Source organism: Aquarana catesbeiana, linkage group LG04, assembly GCF_042186555.1.
Source record: "Aquarana catesbeiana isolate 2022-GZ linkage group LG04, ASM4218655v1, whole genome shotgun sequence".
Classification (NCBI taxonomy): Eukaryota; Metazoa; Chordata; class Amphibia; order Anura; family Ranidae; genus Aquarana; species Aquarana catesbeiana.
The window spans coordinates 131,628,868-131,647,617 of record NC_133327.1 but is presented as its reverse complement, the minus strand read 5'-3'; the positions used below and the strand labels follow the sequence as shown (position 1 = coordinate 131,647,617).

At 44.2% G+C, this 18,750-nt stretch overlaps 1 protein-coding gene and 1 long non-coding RNA gene across 4 annotated transcripts in view; one reads left to right on the top strand and one right to left on the bottom strand.

Moving 5' to 3' along the window:
• LOC141139489 (uncharacterized) overlaps nucleotides 1–18,750 on the bottom strand; it is a 102,653-nt gene that overhangs the window by 46,993 nt on the left and 36,910 nt on the right. The window lies entirely within an intron of this gene.
• Nucleotides 17,855–18,750, top strand: part of ZBTB38 (zinc finger and BTB domain containing 38) — a 60,126-nt gene continuing 59,230 nt past the window's right edge. The window contains exon 1 of one of the 2 annotated variants that reach the window (XM_073625645.1): nucleotides 17,855–18,621. The gene's annotated coding sequence lies outside the window, so the exon portion shown is untranslated. The other variant, XM_073625647.1, reaches the window with a different exon arrangement.

Below are 18,750 nucleotides of genomic sequence, written 5' to 3'. Positions count from 1 at the left end.
CATATCTTAGTGGGCATGTAATTGAAGTACACGATCTCGTAGCTCGACGCGTTTTGCGGATTTAAGCCACTCTTCAGGAGAAGACATTTGATGTATCTGCAATGGGAGAGTAAATTAACTAAGTAAACTAGCTTGTATCAATATAGGGGAAGAAATAGATAGATAGAAAACACCCCCCCCCCTCTATTTGAAACAAGATCACTTACAGATGTATGTGCACTTAATGGCACGATGTGAGGGACCGTGGGCCACCCAAGGGCATCAGTATCAGGAGCTGAGGGGGCAGGTTCAGCGGCGGCACCCTTCACAGACAATGCCCCAGGTGGATCCAGGCACACCGAGCACTCCTGGTGTAAACCTGGGAAACATCAGTGTTGAGTGAATCAATCAAGTAAACCAATATTGGGGCTATGTGAGTGAATTAATAAATAAAAGTGAGGATGAAATGGATGGCAAAGGTAGTTGGTGCAAAAATGAAAAACAATATGGTTGTGACTAAGCGGGAGTGGAGGTGGAGGACCCTAGTGAAAGGTCGCCACCAAGACACCCGGTTACAGGGGAGGGGAAAGTGAGTGGGATAAGGGGAGTGGATGGCTTGTGAGGGTCTGATAAATACCTGGTTCTTGAAGGGAGGGAGGGAAACCAGTCCAACAATTGAGATTGTTGTCCGGACCCTGTAGTATCCCTACCGGCCTCTCCTGATCAGGATAACCCACAGGATGCCATCACTAGGCCCATCCTGGAGGTGATCGATGCAAGTAAGGCTGCTGTGATGGTACGTATTGACCATCTAGCCACAGAGTGCACATTAATCCGACATGACCTGGATAAAATTCAGGCAGACTCACAGTAGCTGAGGACAGGATATCAGAGGTGGAGGATGCCTCTCATTCTCAAGGCAATCAACTATCTGAGCTGCAAGACAGGGTGAAAGCGTTGCAACATAGGGCTGATGACACAGAAGACAGGCAGAGAAGGAACAATGTGAGTGGTGGGGCTACCAGAGGGGGCTGAAGGGGCCAAGCCGACCACATTTGCAGAATAATTCTTCAAACAGCTCCTAGACCTGGGGGAACCCCCCCCCCACCTACATGGTGGAACAGGCTTACAAGGTCCCCACTGGCAGACGTCCCCCTGGTGAATTCCCACGGCCGTTCTTGGTTAGATTCCTGAACTACACGGACTGTGACATGATCTTGGCAAAATCCAGGAAACATCAAGAGCTGCGTTATGAAGATACCCATATGATGTTGTTCCCTGACTTCTCTGCAGAAACCTGTAAAAGGAGATGCTCACCTCCTCTGCTTAGTCACAACCATATTGTTTTTCATTTTTGCACCAACCACCTTTCCCATCCAGTCCATCCTCACTTTTAACCACTTGCTTACCGGGCACTTAAACCCCCCTCCTATCCAGACCAATTTTCAGCTTTCAGCACTGTCGCACTTTGAATGACAATTGCGCGGTCATGCAACACTGTACCCAAATGAAATTTTTATCATTTTTTCCCCACAAATAGAGCTTTCTTTTGGTGGCATTCGATCACCTCTGCGGTTTTTATTTTTTGTTAAAAAAATTTAAAAAGACCGAATTTTAAAAAAAAAATTTTTTTTTTTTATATTTTGTTATAAAATTTTTTAAAAGGGTAATTTTTCTCCTTCATTGATGTACGCTGATGAGGCGGCACCAATGGGCACTGATAGGTGGCAGTGATGGGCACTGATGGGTGGCAGTGATGGGCACTGATTGGTGGCAATAATGGGCACTGATCTTGTACACTGCTAGGTGGCACTGATTGGCACCACTGGTGGGCATTGTTAGGTGGCAATGGTGGGCATTGATAGGTGGCATTTGTAGGCATTGATAGGTGGCACTTATGGGCATTGATACGTGGCACTGGTGGGCACTGTGGGCACTGTGATGTGGCAATAACAGGTGGCACTGGCAGGGGGTACTTGTGGCACAATTGAGGCACGTATGAGGCATTATTGCCTCCTCCTCTTCGGGACCGATGTCCCTTGCTGCTGAGCCGGTGATCGGCTTTTTTTTCTCCTCGCACTGTCAGCGCGAGGAGAAAAAAAAAAACGATCACAGAGCTTTTGTTTTGATCATGTGATCAGCTGTCATTGGCTGACAGCTGATCACATGGTAAGGGGCCGGGACCGGCCCCTTACACAGATCGGTGATCACCCGAGTCTGTGACTCGGTAATCACAGCGCGCTCCACGCGCGCCCTGCAGGGCGCGCGCAGGGCACGTGCACAGGGGAGGCCGTCATATGACGGCCTCCCGGGAATTCAGGTCCGCGCTGTAGCCGTCATTCGGCTATAGCGCGGATGCCAAGCGGTTAATTATTAATTCACTCACAATATTGGTTTACTTAATAGACTCACTCAACAATGATGTTTCCCGGGTTTACACCAGGAGTGCTCGGTGTGCCCGGATCTGCTTGGGGCGTTGTCTGTGATGGGTGCCGCCACTGAACATGCCCCCTCAGCTCCTGATACTGATGCCCTCGGATGGCCCACGGTCCCTGACATCGTGCCATTAAGTGCACATACATCTGTAAGTGATTTTGTTTCAAATAGAGAGGGGGGTGTTTTCTATCTATCCTCCCCTATATTGATACAAGCTAGTTTACCTAGTTAATTTACTCTCCCATTACAGAAACATCACATGTCTGCTCCTGAGGAGCGGCTTAAAGCTGCAAAATGCGCCAAGCTACCAGATGTCGTTTACTTCAATTATATGTCCACTAAGATATGTGCTCATATATACATTTTTTTTGTGACAGAGATCAGAAAGACCATAGACTGTGCAGATGCTATCTTTCAATTGTGTATACCCAATCATGAATATTGGTGGACTCCTTAATCTTCTCATGTGATTAATGTTTATAAATATGTTACCAGATATTACCATTTTAGAAATTGGCACAATGGAAATGTGCATTTCTATGTATATGAAATTTAATGTATGTAAACAGGTATCTATGTATCATTAAATATTTTACTATCCACCATTCTATTCATTTTGTTACCATGAGCTTCATATAAAGTCCCACCCATTTTTGTTGCTTCATTGATGTTGCTTTATAAAAGATTCTTTTAACACTTGCCTCCAAGCACCAGACGAGACCATACACAGCATCCGGTCCAACATCTTATGGGAATAGTTTTACAGAAGATACAAATAATGTGGACAAATAACAAAGATACACCAGTAGAGCAGACAGCCCCAAGATCATTCATCTCATATCCATTTGATAATTGACTGTAGTGTCATCATGTAAAAGAATAATAAATTTGGCTCACCACAGATTATTAATTTTGGACCCAGTCTCACAGTCACTTTCTTTCATGGGGGACCCTTCAAGCTTATTGGGGGAGCTCAGACCCCAATTTGGGATTACAAAACCTGCAAAAAGTGTTAAATGTGTTTTCCCTACTAACAATAAACATGTCAGAGCACTGCACTTTGCATTAGTGTGAACTCTGTGTCATTCCTACATCCATTTTTACAGTGGCAGGGCCATCAATGCTATATTGAATTAGAGCCTACTAGGCCTCTATGCTGAAATATAAATGACTACTGACCATGAATTGAAAATGCAAATTAAACACATTCTATATTATATGGGGGCTTAATTTATCATTTATGATGAAGGCGAGACCGTGCCTTCGAAACGCGTTCTGATTGGCCAGACAGCGTGTGAGCGGATCCCCATTTTGACAGCCCTGGACCACTCCCACCCAGAGACACACAGCCGACGTCTCCATGAGGATTATCAAGGCTCCAGCACGACACACGGCACTTGTGGATCCCTCAATAGAGACTTTCTGGCGGTCCTCCTGTGCTCCCGTGACACTGCAGCTCCCACCCGCTCTAGCACTCTGCAAGTGCTCCAACATTTTTCACGCAAGTTTTTAGTGTTGTCTTATACTTGTATACTGAATAGATTCCTAAGCCGTTTAAAGGATTGGCTCTGCGCTTCTCTCTCCTCCTTTTGCTTAATTTATCTTGGCCTTAGTGGGCCACATGAGGAGAGACAAGAGGGAGAACTGCCGTGCAGATCTATTGGCATTCTATAAAATGGCTAAAACGGGTAGAAGCCTATGCCAGAGTGGAAAATTACTGTATGTACAATACCTAAAGAGGTTTAAAGGTTAAAACCTCACCCTTAATTGCCATTTAGGTGCAAATTCACACTAAAACAGATTTCTGCAGGCAGCTAAAAAGAGGAGAGAAGGAATCCCCAATGCCGCACATTCACGCATGTGATATAGTGGAAGAGACAACCTCAGCCTGGGCCCCCCACTAGGCCACACACCCAATGCATTTTTGCTCCACCCCCCATAGAGCTTAACCACTTTACCTCTCCGGCAGCGTTCTGTTCCTGACCGTGGTAGGGGCAGTGTGGTGTGCGATTCAGCACATCACACATGGCTTCTTTTTTTTTTGCGCAAACGTTATTTTACAGTGTGAATGGGAAAAAATTGTGACGGGTGTTTTACAATGCAGTAAAATGCCTGTCACTGCACTATGTGTAAATTCGACCTGAAGGTTTTGACTTTGTGAACTTCAGCATTGGGTTTTCCTTGAGCGGCTATGGTATGCTTGGTGGCATTAAAGTAATTCTAAAAGCACAATTTTTATATTTTAAAAATAACAAAGATGGCATTCTTAAAGGTTTTGCACAGAGCAGCCTCGAACCTCCTCTTCTCGGGTCCATCGCCGGTGTTCCTGGTCTCCCCCCTGCCAAGTGCCTCTATAGCAAGCCGGGGCACTTGTGCATGCTCGCTCCCGAGCCAGCTCTGTTTGTCCATTGACACACTAGCCACTACTCGGCCCCACCCCCCTCTCCTCACTGGCTGTGATTGACAGCAGCAGGAGCCAATGGCTCCTGCTGCTGGCTCTCTGTCCAGTGAAGAGAGAGAGATCCAACGAGCTGCTGCTCTCGTGCACATCGCTGGATCGAGATTGGGCTCAGGTGAATATTTGGGGGGGCATGCCGAGTGTTTTTTTATCTTAATGCATAGAATACATTAAAGTAAAAACCTTATGCCTTTAGATCCACTTTAACCGATTTCTGCCGCCTGGCCACCATATGACGGACGGCGGCGGAAAGCGGTTAAAGTGGATCTAAAGGCGGCTCTCGTTCTCGGAGGGCGTCATATGACGGCCCTCCATTTCCTTCGGAGGCGGCGTGTCACGGAGACACTGCTCGCCACCGAGGGGGGTGAACAGCCATTGGTCATGGCTGTTTACCATGTGATCACAGATGGTTCCGCGTCACTGTGCACGGCGCATGCGCGTGATCGCGGGCATGCTGCGCATGCACGTCGGTGGTGACGTGTTCCCGGGAACACTGCTCGCCACTGAGACTGGTAAACAGCCATTGGCGGGCGGCTCTTTACCACGTGATTGCTGTGAACCTTTCACAGCCAATCACTAAATGTCAACAAACCGCGGTAACGAGATGTTACCAGGTTCTCCTCCTCATACACCGATCGTGTGTGAGAAAAAGATTGCGGTAACATCTCGTTACCGCTTACAGTGTACACTAATCACACTGATTGCCCCCCCCAATAAAGAGGACCTGTCATCACCCATCATAGTACCTATCACAGTCCATATGAGTACCTGTCAGTCTATATGAGTACCTGTCACAGTCCATCAGAGTACCCGAGTAACTGTCACAGTTCATCAGAGTACCTGAGTACCTGTCACAGTCCATCTGAGTACCCGAGTACCTGTCACAGTCCATCTGAGTACCCGAGTACCAGTCACAGTCCATCTGAGTACCCGAGTACCTGTCACAGTCCATCTGAGTACCCGAGTACCTGTCACAGTCCATCTGAGTACCCGAGTACCTGTCACAGTCCATCTGAGTACCCGAGTACCTGTCACAGTCCATCTGAGTACCCGAGTACCTGTCACAGTCCATCTGAGTACCCGAGTACCTGTCACAGTCCATCTGAGTACCCGTCACAGTCCATATGAGTACCGAGTACCTATCACCGCCCTTCAGAGTACCCGAATACCAGTCACCAGCCCATCAGAGTACCTATCTGTAGCCCATCAGAGTACCCGAGTACCTGTCACCAGCCCATCAGAGTAACCGAGCACCTGTCACCATCCCATTAGAGTACCCGAGTGCCTGTCTGCAGCTCATCAAGTTACCCGAGTACCTGTCTCCAGCCCATCAGAGTACCCGAGTACCTATCTGCAGCCCATCAGAGTACCCGAGTACCAATTTGCAGCCCATGCCTCATAGAATATATGTTGGGGTGTTTGCTTTCCAAAATGGGGTCATTTTGTGGGTAATTCCACTGTCCTGGTGCTCAAGGACCTTCAAAAGTGTGATAGGTAGGAATGAAATGAGATTTGTAATTTATGCTCCTAGAACGCCTGAAGGTGCTACTTCAATGTTGGTCCTCTGTATGCGGCCAGGCTGTGTAAAAGTCTCACACATGTCGTATCGCCATACTCGGGAAGAGTAGCAGAATGTATTTTGGGGTGTAATTTTTGCTATATACATGCTATGTGTTAGAAATATCTTATAAATTGACAACTTTGTAAAAAAAAAAAAAAAAATCATTTCATTTTTTTCCCCACATTTTCCAAAAACTTCTGAAAAAAAAATGAACTGTTCAAAAGACTCATTATACCTCATAGATTATACGTTGGGGTGTTTGCTTTCCAAAATGGGGTCATTTTGTGGGCAATTCCATTGTCCTGGTGCTCCAGGGCCTTCAAAAGTGTAATAGGTGGTTGAGAAATGAGATACAGTGGGTATGGAAAGTATTCAGACCTCCTTACATTTTTCACTCTTTGTTATATTGCAGCCATTTGCTAAAATCATTTAAGTTAATTTTTTCCTCATTAATGTACACACAGCACCCCATATTGACAGAATAACACAGAATTGTTGACATTTTTGCAGATTTATTAAAAAAGAAAAACTGAAATATCACATGGTCCTAAGTATTCAGACCCCTTTACTCAGTATTTAGTAGAAGCACCCTTTTGATCTAATACAGCCATGAGTCTTTTTGGGAAAGATGCAACAAGTTTTTCACATCTGGATTTGGGGATCCTCTGCCATTCCTCCTTGGAGATACTCTCCAGTTCTGTCAGTTTGGATGGTAAACGTTGGTGGACAGCCATTTTTAGGTCTCTCCAGAGATGCTCAATTGGGTTTAAGTCAGGGCTCTGGCTGGGCCATTCAAGAACAGTCATGGAGTTGTTGTGAAGCCACTCCTTTGTTATTTTAGCTGTGTGCTTAGGGTCATTATCTTGTTGGAAGGTAAACCTTCGGCCCAGTCTGAGGTCCTGAGCACTCTGGAGAAGGTTTTCATCCAGGATATCCCTGTACTTGGCTGCATTCATCTTTCCCTCGATTGCAACCAGTCGTCCTGTCCCTGCAGCTGAAAAACACCCCCACAGCATGATGCTGCCACCACCATGCTTCACTGTTGGGACTGTATTGGACAGGTGATGAGCAGTGCCTGCTTTTCTCCACACATAACGCTTAGAATTAAGGCCAAAAAGTTCTATCTTGGTCTCATCAGACCAGAGAATCTTATTTCTCACCATCTTGGAGTCCTTCAGGTGTTTTTTAGCAAACTCCGTGTGGGCTTTCATGTGTCTTGCACTGAGGAGAGGCTTCCGTCGGGCCACTGTGCCATAAAGTTCCGACTGGTGGAGGCCTGCAGTGATGGTTGACTTTCTACAACTTTCTCCCATCTCCCGACTGCATCTCTGGAGCTCAGCCACAGTGATCTTTGGGTTCTTCTTTACCTCTCTCACCAAGGCTGTTCTCCCCTGATACCTCAGTTTGGCCGGACGGCCAGCTCTAGGAAGGGTTCTGGTTGTCCCAAACATCTTCCATTTAAGGATTATGGAGGCCACTGTGCTCTTAGGAACCTTAAGTGCAGCAGAAATTTTTTGTAACCTTGACCAGATCTGTGCCTTGCCACAATTCTGTCTCTGAGCTCTTCAGGCAGTTCCTTTGACCTCATGATTCTCATTTGCTCTGACATGTACTGTGAGCTGTAAGGTCTTATATAGACAGGAGTGTGGCTTTCCTAATCAAGTCCAATCAGTATAATCAAACACAGCTGGACTCAAATGAAGGTGTAGAACCATTTCAAGGATGATCAGAAGAAATGGACAGCACCCGAGTTAAATATATGAGTGTCACAGAAAAGTGTCTGAATACTTAGGACCATGTGATATTTCAGTTTTTCTTTTTAATAAATCTGCAAAAATGTCAACAATTCTGTGTTTTTCTGTCAATATGGGGTGCTGTGTGTACATTAATGAGGAAAAAAAATGAACTTAAATGATTTTAGCAAATGGCTGCAATATAACAAAGATTGAAAAATGTAAGGGGGTCTGAATACTTTCCGTCCCCACTGTATGTCATTCATGCTCGTAGAACGCCTGAAGGTGCTACTTCAATGTTGGTCCTTTGCATGTGGCCAGGCTGAGTAAAAGTCTCACACATGTGGTATCGCCATACTCAGGAAGAGTAGCAGAATGTATTTTGGGGTGTAATTTGTTGTATGCATATGCTGTGTGTGAGAAATAACATGATATGACAATTTTGTAAAAAGAAAAAAAAATCTTTATTTTGCAAAGAATTGTGGGAAAAAAATTACAACTTAACCACTTGCCGACCGCCTAACGTAGATATACGTCAGCAGAATGGCACGGGCAGGCAGAATCACGTACCTGTACGTGATCTGCCTCCCGCGGGCGGGGGGTCCGATCGGACCCCCCCCGGTGCCAGCGGCGGTCGGCTTGTGACTGGGAGCATTGGGAGGCGAGGGGGAGACCATCCGATCGTGGCCCCCCCCTCGCGATCGCTCCCAGCCAATCGGAATCCTCCCCTGCCTGTGTGTAGTTTCACACAGGCAGAGGATGTGATGTCATCTCTCCTCGGCTCGGCAGTTTCCGTTCCAGCGCCGAGGAGAGAAGACATGTAAGTGCACAACACTACACACAACACAGTGGAACATGCCAGGCACACTAAACACCCCCGATCCCCCCCCCGATCGCCCCCCGATCCCCCCCCAACCACCCCCCCCCCGTCACAAACTGACACCAAGCAGTATTTTTTTTTTTTCTGATTACTGCATGGTGTCAGTTTGTGACAGTTACAGTGTTAGGGCAGTGAGTGGTAGCCCCCTTTAGGTCTAGGGTACCCCCCTAACCCCCCCTAATAAAGTTTTAACCCCTTGATCACCCCCTGTCATCAGTGTCACTAAGCGATCATTTTTCTGATCGCTGTATTAGTGTCGCTGGTGACGCTAGTTAGGGACGTAAATATTTAGGTTCGCCGTCAGCGTTTTATAGCGTCAGGGACCCCCATATACTATCTAATAAATGTTTTAACCCCTTGATTGCCCCCTAGTTAACCCTTTCACCACTGATCACCGTATAAGTGTTACGGGTGACGCTGGTTAGTTCGTTTATTTTTTATAGTGTCAGGGCACCCGCCGTTTATTACCGAATAAAGGTTTAGCCCCCTGATCGCCCGGCGGTGATATGCGTCGCCCCAGGCAGCGTTAGATTAGCGCCAGTACCGCTAACACCCACGCACGCAGCATATGCCTCCCTTAGTGGTATAGTATCTGAACGCATCAATATCTGATCTGATCAGATCTATACTAGCGTCCCCAGCAGTTTAGGGTTCCCAAAAACGCAGTGTTAGCGGGATCAGCCCAGATACCTGCTAGCACCTGCGTTTTTCCCCTCCGCCCGGCCCAGCCCAGCCCACCCAAGTGCAGTATCGATCGATCACTGTCACTTACAAAACACTAAACAAATAACTGCAGCGTTCGCAGAGTCAGGCCTGATCCCTGCGATCGCTAACAGTTTTCTTGGTAGCGTTTTGGTGAACTGGCAAGCACCAGCCCCAGGCAGCGTCAGGTTAGCGCCAGTACTGCTAACACCCACGCACGCACCGTACACCTCCCTTAGTGGTATAGTATCTGAACGGATCAATATCTGATCCGATCAGATCTATACTGGCGTCCCCAGCAGTTTAGGGTTCCCAAAAACGCAGTGTTAGCGGGATCAGCCCAGATACCCGCTAGCACCTGCGTTTTTCCCCTCTGCTCGGCCCAGCCCAGCCCACCCAAGTGCAGTATCGATCGATCCCTGTCACTTACAAAACACTAAACAAATAACTGCAGCGTTCGCAGAGTCAGGCCTGATCCCTGCGATCGTTAACAGTTTTTTTGGTAGCGTTTTGGTGAACTGGCAAGCACCAGCGGCCTAGTACACCCCGGTCGTAGTCAAACCCGCACTGCAGTAACACTTGGTGACGTGGCGAGTCCCATAAGTGCAGTTCAAGCTGGTGAGGTGGCAAGCACAAGTAGTGTCCCGCTGCCACCAAGAAGACAAACACAGGCCCGTCGTGCCCATAATGCCCTTCCTGCTGCATTCGCCAATCCTAATTGGGAACCCACCACTTCTGCAGCGCCCGTACTTCCCCCATTCACATCCCCAACCAAATGCAGTCGGCTGCATGAGAGGCATTTTCTTTATGTCCTCCCGAGTACCCCTACCCAACGAACCCCCCGAAAAAAGATGTCGTGTCTGCAGCAAGCGCGGATATAGGCGTGACACCCGCTATTATTGTCCCTCCTGTCCTGACAATCCTGGTCTTTGCATTGGTGAATGTTTTGAACGCTACCATTCACTAGTTGAGTATTAGCGTAGGGTACAGCATTGCACAGACTAGGCACACTTTCACAGGGTCTCCCAAGATGCCATCGCATTTTGAGAGACCCGAACCTGGAACCGGTTACAGTTATAAAAGTTAGTTACAAAAAAAAGTGTAAACAGAAAAAAAAAAAAAAAACACAAGCAAAAATATAAAATAAAAAATAATAGTTGTCGTTTTATTGTTCTCTCTCTCTCTATTCTCTCTCTATTGTTCTGCTCTTTTTTACTGTATTCTATTCTGCAATGTTTTATTGTTATTATGTTTTATCATGTTTGCTTTTCAGGTATGCAATTTTTTATACTTTACCGTTTACTGTGCTTTATTGTTAACCATTTTTTTGTCTTCAGGTACGCCATTCACGACTTTGAGTGGTTATACCAGAATGATGCCTGCAGGTTTAGGTATCATCTTGGTATCATTCTTTTCAGCCAGCGGTCGGCTTTCATGTAAAAGCAATCCTAGCGGCTAATTAGCCTCTAGACTGCTTTTACAAGCAGTGGGAGGGAATGCCCCCCCAAAGTCTTCCGTGTTTTTCTCTGGCTCTCCTGTCTCAACAGGGAACCTGAGAATGCAGCCGGTGATTCAGCCAGCTGACCATAGAGCTGATCAGAGACCAGAGTGGCTCCAAACATCTCTATGGCCTAAGAAACCGGAAGCTACGAGCATTTTATGACTTAGATTTCGCCGGATGTAAACAGCGCCATTGGGAAATTGGGAAAGCATTTTATCACACCGATCTTGGTGTGGTCAGATGCTTTGAGGGCAGAGGAGAAATCTAGGGTCTAATAGACCCCAATTTCTTCATAAAAAGAGTACCTGTCACTACCTATTGCTATGATAGGGGATATTTACATTCCCTGAGATAATAAAAATGATTTAAAAAAAAAAAAAAAATGAAAGGAACAGTTTTAAAATAAGATAAAAAAAAATAATAATAATAAAGAAAAAAAAAAAAAAAAGCACCCCTGTCCCCCCTGCTCTCGCGCTAAGGCGAACGCAAGCGTCGGTCTGGCGTCAAATGTAAACAGCAATTGCACCATGCATGTGAGGTATCACCGCGAACGTCAGATCGAGGGCAGTAATTTTAGCAGTAGACCTCCTCTGTAAATCTAAAGTGGTAACCTGTAAAGGCTTTTAAAGGCTTTTAAAAATGTATTTAGTTTGTCGCCACTGCACGTTTGTGCGCAATTTTAAAGCATGTCATGTTTGGTATCCATGTAATCGGCCTAAGATCATCTTTTTTATTTCATCAAACATTTGGGCAATATAGTGTGTTTTAGTGCATTAAAATTGAAAAAAGTGTGTTTTTTCCCCAAAAAATGCGTTTGAAAAATCGCTGCGCAAATACTGTGTGAAAAAAAAAAATGAAACACCCACCATTTTAATCTGTAGGGTATTTGCTTTAAAAAAATATATAATGTTTGGGGGTTCAAAGTAATTTTCTTGCAAAAAAAAATTATTTTTTTATGTAATCAAAAAGTGTCAGAAAGGGCTTTGTCTTCAAGTGGCTAGAAGAGTGGGTGATGTGTGACATAAGCTTCTAAATGTTGTGCATAAAATGCCAGGACAGTTCAAAACCCCCCCAAATGACCCCATTTTGGAAAGTAGACACCCCAAGCTATTTGCTGAGAGGCATGTCGAGTCCATGGAATATTTTATATTGTGACACAAGTTGCGGGAAAGAGACAATTTTTTATTTTTTTTATTTTTTTTTGCGCAAAGTTGTCACTAAATGATATATTGCTCAAACATGCCATGGGAATATGTGAAATTACACCCCAAAATGCATTCTGTTGCTTCTCCTGAGTACGGGGATACCACATGTGTGAGACTTTTTGGGAGCCTAGCCGCGTACGGGACCCCAAAAACCAAGCACCGCCTTCAGGCTTTCTAAGGCCGTAAATTTTTGATTTCACTCTTCACTGCCTATCACAGTTTCGGAGGCCATGGAATGCCCAGGTGGCAAAAACCCCCCCCAAATGACCCCATTTTGGAAAGTAGACACCCCAAGCTATTTGATGAGAGGTATAGTGAGTATTTTGCAGACCTCACTTTTTGTCACAAAGTTTTGAAAATTGAAAAAAGAAAAAAAAAAATGTTTTTTCTCGTCTTTCTTTATTTTCAAAAACAAATGAGAGCTGCAAAATACTCACCATGCCTCTCAGCAAATAGCTTGGGGTGTCTACTTTCCAAAATGGGGTCATTTGGGGGGGTTTGTGCCACCTGGGCATTCCATGGCCTCCGAAACTGTGATAGGCAGTGAAGAGTGAAATCAAAAATTTACACCCTTAGAAATCCTGAAGGCGGTGCTTGGTTTTCGGGGCCCCGTACGCGGCTAGGCTCCCTAAAAGTCCCACACATGTGGTATCCCCGTACTCAGGAGAAGTAGCTAAATGTATTTTGGGGTGCAATTCCACATATGCCCATGGCCTGTGTGAGCAATATATCATTTAGTGACAACTTTTTGTAATTTTTTTTGTTTTTGTTTTTTTTTTTGTCATTATTCAATCACTTGGGACAAAAAAAATGAATATTCAATGGGCTCAACATGCCTCTCAGCAATTTCCTTGGGGTGTCTACTTTCCAAAATGGGGTCATTTGTGGGGGTTTTGTACTGCCCTGCCATTTTAGCACCTCAAGAAACGACATAGGCAGTCATAAATTAAAGGCTGTGTAAATTCCAGAAAATGTACCCTAGTTTGTAGGCGCTATAACTTTTGCGCAAACCAATAAATATACACTTATTGACATTTTTTTTACCAAAGACATGTGGCTGAATACATTTTGGCCTAAATGTATGACTAAAATTGAGTTTATTGGATTTTTTTTAGAACAAAAAGTAGAAAATATCATTTTTTTTCAAAATTTTCGGTCTTTTTCCGTGTATAGCGCAAAAAATAAAAACGGCAGAGGTGATCAAATACCATCAAAAGAAAGCTCTATTTGTGGGAAGAAAAGGACGCAAATTTCGTTTGGGTACAGCATTGCACGACCGCGCAATTAGCAGTTAAAGCGACGCAGTGCCGAATTGTAAAAAGTGCTCTGGTCAGGAAGGGGGTAAAACCTTCCGGGGCTGAAGTGGTTAAAAAAACTCACCATGCTACTTACTTAATACCTTGGCATGTCTACTTTCTAAAAAGGGGTCATTTGGGGGGTAATTGTACTTTCCTGACTTGTTAGTGTCTCAAGAAATGAGATTCACCTGATGTACTGAAGGCCTGATCAGATGTGATCAATTTTCAGAGATTGGCACCATAGTTTGTAGACTCTATAACGTTCACAAAGACCAAATGATATACACTAATTTGGGTTATTTTTACCAAAGATATGTAGCAGTATAAATTTTGGCCAGTTTGACGGTGGTCATGGGGCATTTTTAATTGGTTTAAAAAACAAGGCAGGACAGAATAAAAAAATAAAATAAAAATAAAAAATAAAATAGTTAATATATAATTGCACAGCATGGGGCACCTCCAAGCTCCCGCATAACCTAGCTATCATCAGATGGAATCATAATATAAAAAGACAGGATATTACACCATGGATGGTGGGGGAAGGCAGAGGAAGTCAGCAGTTGTAGTCCTGGAGAAGGTAGTTATTTTTCCATCAGTCCTGAAACCATCCAGGAAGGGCTTAAAATTAACTGCCCCATTGAGGCCTGGGAACATGGTGGCCTTAACCTGAAGGATTTATCTCAGCTTTCTATAGAGCAGGAGCTTATTCTAGTCCCCTCCTCTGGGGCTGGGATGAATCTGACCCTAGGGAAAACACCACCATGTATAGTAGTCACATGCCTACCCAAGGGTAGTTCTGGGCTGCACGTCTGCATACTGTGGATATGTCTATAAACCCTTTTCCAGAGCTCAACCTTGGTTTTGCCCACAGAGTGAGCCACAATCACATACCATTAGATAAACTACCCCACAGGTCTTACAGTTCACATAATGTTGTGCCTTGAAAATGTGTCCATTTGGTAGTTTAATAGAGGAGTCTATGTGCATATACCTACAATATTGGCATGCCCCACAAAAATATGTGCCTTTATATTTACATGGGTCCTTCCTCTTTTCCCCTTTTGTATGGTATTTTTAGTTTTAGAATGTTGGTTTGAGAATTTCATAATTCTGGTAGTATTGCTATCATTGCTAACCTTCTTTTTATTACTATACAAAAGTTCATTTCTTGTAGTTTTATTGCTCCCTTATATGCCTTTTTCAGGCATGTTTTTGTGTACCCTCTCTCCAAGAGTGTCTCTTTAAGTATTTTAGCTTCCTGTTGGAAAGATGTTTCACTCGAGCAATTCCTTCTAGCCCTCAAATATTGACTTTAAGGAATTGAGGTCAACTTCGGTTTGGGGTGAAAACTAGAGGCAAGCAGGATCGAAATGCCAGCCATAAGTTTTTCGATAAAGACTACCCGTAAGCATGTCATTGTCATCTTGTGTGACAGTGACATCTAGGAAAGTCACCCCACTAGGGTCGTATGACATTGTAAAAGTTGGATTGAAGTCATCTTTGTTAAGTCTCTCCAGACAGATCTTGAGTAGATCTTCTAGGCTGTCCCATATCATAAAAACGTCATCAATGTAACGGTGCCACAAGACTATGTGGTCTGTGTAAATCGACAACTGCTCATTGGACATGAGTATTCATTCCCAATCCCCCAGGTACAGGTTTGTGTTCCATGGGGGACTGCAGTATAAAGTCATTAAAGGCCCACTCCTCCTGTCCTCTGAGTTAAAACATGCCAAATGGTTGCTAGACCTAGCTCGTGGGGCATAGAGCAATATAAAGCCTTCACGTCAATGGTGACCAAAAGTGCCTGTGCAGGTATATGAAGATTGACAAGAATTTGCAAAAAATATATAGTATCTTTTTAATTGAAGGGGAGACTTACCACATGGGGTCTAAGATGTTTGTCAATGAGACGGCTTAAGTTCTCAGTGAGGGCACCGTTCCCCGAAAATAATTGGTCTGCCGGGAGGGTTTTTGGTATATTGTGTATCTTTGGGAATTAATAAAATGTGGGTTTTTTGGGGAAACTGGTACAAATAAAGTCCCATGTGTTCTTTGTTATAGTTCTGTTTCTAAAGGCTGTATCAACAAGATCATAAAATTGTTTGTTAAACCTTTCAATCTTGGGGCAATAGGGCAATACCAGTTGGTATTACTCAAATTTTTTTTACACATGGACGCGTACTGCTCGCTGTTCATGATCACATTTCCTCCCTTATCAGAAGGTTTTATGGTTAGAGAGTGATTGTTAGCTAAATCATAGAGAGCCTGCCTTTCCTCATGAATTAAGTTGTCCTTCTGTGTAGATTGGACGGACAATTTCTCTATATCTTCAGAACGGCAGCTACATTGGAGTTTGAGCTCGTGGTGGGAAACGGTCAGACTTTTTCTTAATTTAGGATCTATATTGTGTAGATTTCGTCGTTTGTTCTTCACATTGTTGTTTAAGATGATCAATGTCATTGCGATCTATTAAGTCTGTCTGATTGTTTTCCTCCAACAGGGATATAAGTTGATCAATAGCTTTGTATTCATCTTTGTTGGGATATTGTGTTGGATCTTTTTCCTCTTTATTATACATGCTTTTCAATAGCAATTTGCAAGTGAAAAGCTGTAGATCTTTAATAAGATCAAAGTTCTCATTAGGGCAAAACCGCAGGCCTTTCATAAAGAGCTGGGTCTCATAGGTAGTGAGGGAATGTGAAGATATGTTAACTATATTCATTTTTATATTGTTAATTGTGTGTTTATCTGTTTATGGCCCTTGGCGCTGTTGGGGATCAAGCAATTCTAAAAGGAATAGCTCTGATTTGTTTGTAAGTATGGAGTAGAAGAAATATCATTCCGATCTGTTGTGATAGGTTTATCTGTGTGCAATCTCAACAGGGCCCTGTGCCATTATATGGATTTTTAGTATTGAATACCCTAGTGCCCACCCTGTGGCCCAGAGGCTGCACGCGGCCCTTTGGAATCCTTTGTGCAGCCCTTGGGGGCCCCTGCAGACATTAATCTGTTTCCCAACTGCCCTGTTATAGCAGTGATATCTAGTAGTCTTGTGTAATGTGCCTCTAGTCTCTTAAAGCATGTTCCCAATCTACAACAACTCCTATAGCATGTTCAAAGTCTGTCCTTTAGTATGTCTGCAGTCTCTGACCATCTCTTGTAGCATGTTTGCAGTTTCTGACAGACTCCTGCAGCATATCTGCAGTCTCTGACCATTTCTTCTTTCATGTCTGCAGTCTCTGACCCTCTCTTATATGATGTCTGCAGTCTCTGGTCATCTCTTGTATTATACGCGCATTCTCTGACCATCTCTTGTGGCATGCTTGCATTCATTGACCATCTCTTGTATGATGTCCACAGGCTTTGATCATGTCTTGTGGGATGCCCATAGTCTATGACCATGTCTTGGATCATGCCCACACTCTCTGGCCATCTAGTATCACATCTGCAGTCTTTGACCATCTCTTCTATAATGTCCATAGTCTTTGACCTTCCTGTTATGTATGTGCTGTCTCGGAGACTGACTATTTGCTCAATTGTATGTGCGGCCCTTTGGTGAGGACAAGGGGCACATTAGGCCCCCCATAACAAGATATTGAACACAGCCGCCCTCCATCCACCTAAAAAGTGGTGATGGTGACCCTCACTGTATAATATTTAAAAACTTGGTGTCGCAGCTTTTCCTCTTTCCTGCAGATGTCAGTCTAACCACTACCATGGGTATCTCCATGATTAAAGACTCATGTCTGCTGGAGAGGAAGAGCCTAAGCATGTAAGTATATTGCACCGAAGTTTAACAGCACAGAAGACAGTGGTTACAGGAATAGATGTGACGATGTATAACCACATTCCTGGCCTGGTTCCATGGCTCCCCTTCTTATGCCAGTGACAGATGCTCTTATATTTTAAAGTATGGGTGTGTTATTTCCATTCTATTGCTACTTTTACAGTTGGAGGCAGCCTGTATAGTTATATAACGCCTATTGCACAATATTAGCTCTTGGGAAACTCCTATTCCCTCCCTCCATGACGGTTCTTACATAAAATCACCCCATGGAGCTGACTAAACTTCTCATTAAGATGAAATCATTAAAGTGTTGCAGTATGATCAGTCAGCAGTGGTTCCGCATACTGCACTGTATGAATGCATTCTCTCAGCTTGTTTACATTGTCTCTAAGCCCTGTTCTCGCTGCAGTGAAATATGCAGAGCAGGCAGCCAGACAGTTAAAACAACCACCAGTCACTATGTGCGTCCAAGTTCAATAAGTGTTCGTCGACAACTTGTTTGTGTCATATGGGTCAAGTGTACTTAGGTTATGCAACAGAAAACTGCGGTGAATTATTGTGCCTTTGAGCAGAACCTCATTCCGTAAGATTCACACTTTATCTCAAGAGGAAATAACAATTCTTCAGTACGTATTTTCCTGTGCGACTGAGCAGCTGTAATGCTGATATATTTAGCCACTTGCCAAGCTTGTGGTAAGAAGGGTGTTGCCTAAATACAATTAGCCGGTCAGATGACTGAATCTCTGCTCTTGTGGGCTTACAAACTGTGCGAAGGATATTGCATTTAATAAAACTTATACTGCAGCTTACAAAAAAAAAAAAAAAAAAACAAAAGTAAAGGGAGCAAACGCTGCTGACTGCAAGGTGGTGATATGAATCCTGACTCAAGAGAATATCACGCTTTACTGAAGACAGTATTTAAGCAATGTTTTATTCTGCATCTGGAAGAAGGATGTTATATGTAGCATTTGTGCATCTTACATCAGCCCCGGGATGGTCATATGCACAGCTACATAAGGCGACGTATCCTTGAGAAGCTTGTCGTATAATATCTGGGAAACAGCCAGCTGTGAGAAAGGTTGCTATTCTTTTTTTTTATTCCATCTGTATTTTTTTCAATTCTAGCTTTTCGATCCTGTCTGGCTTACCCGAAGCTCCTGCTATCCTGTCCGTCTCTTGCAACGTTAACTGCGTGCTGTGTTTAAGG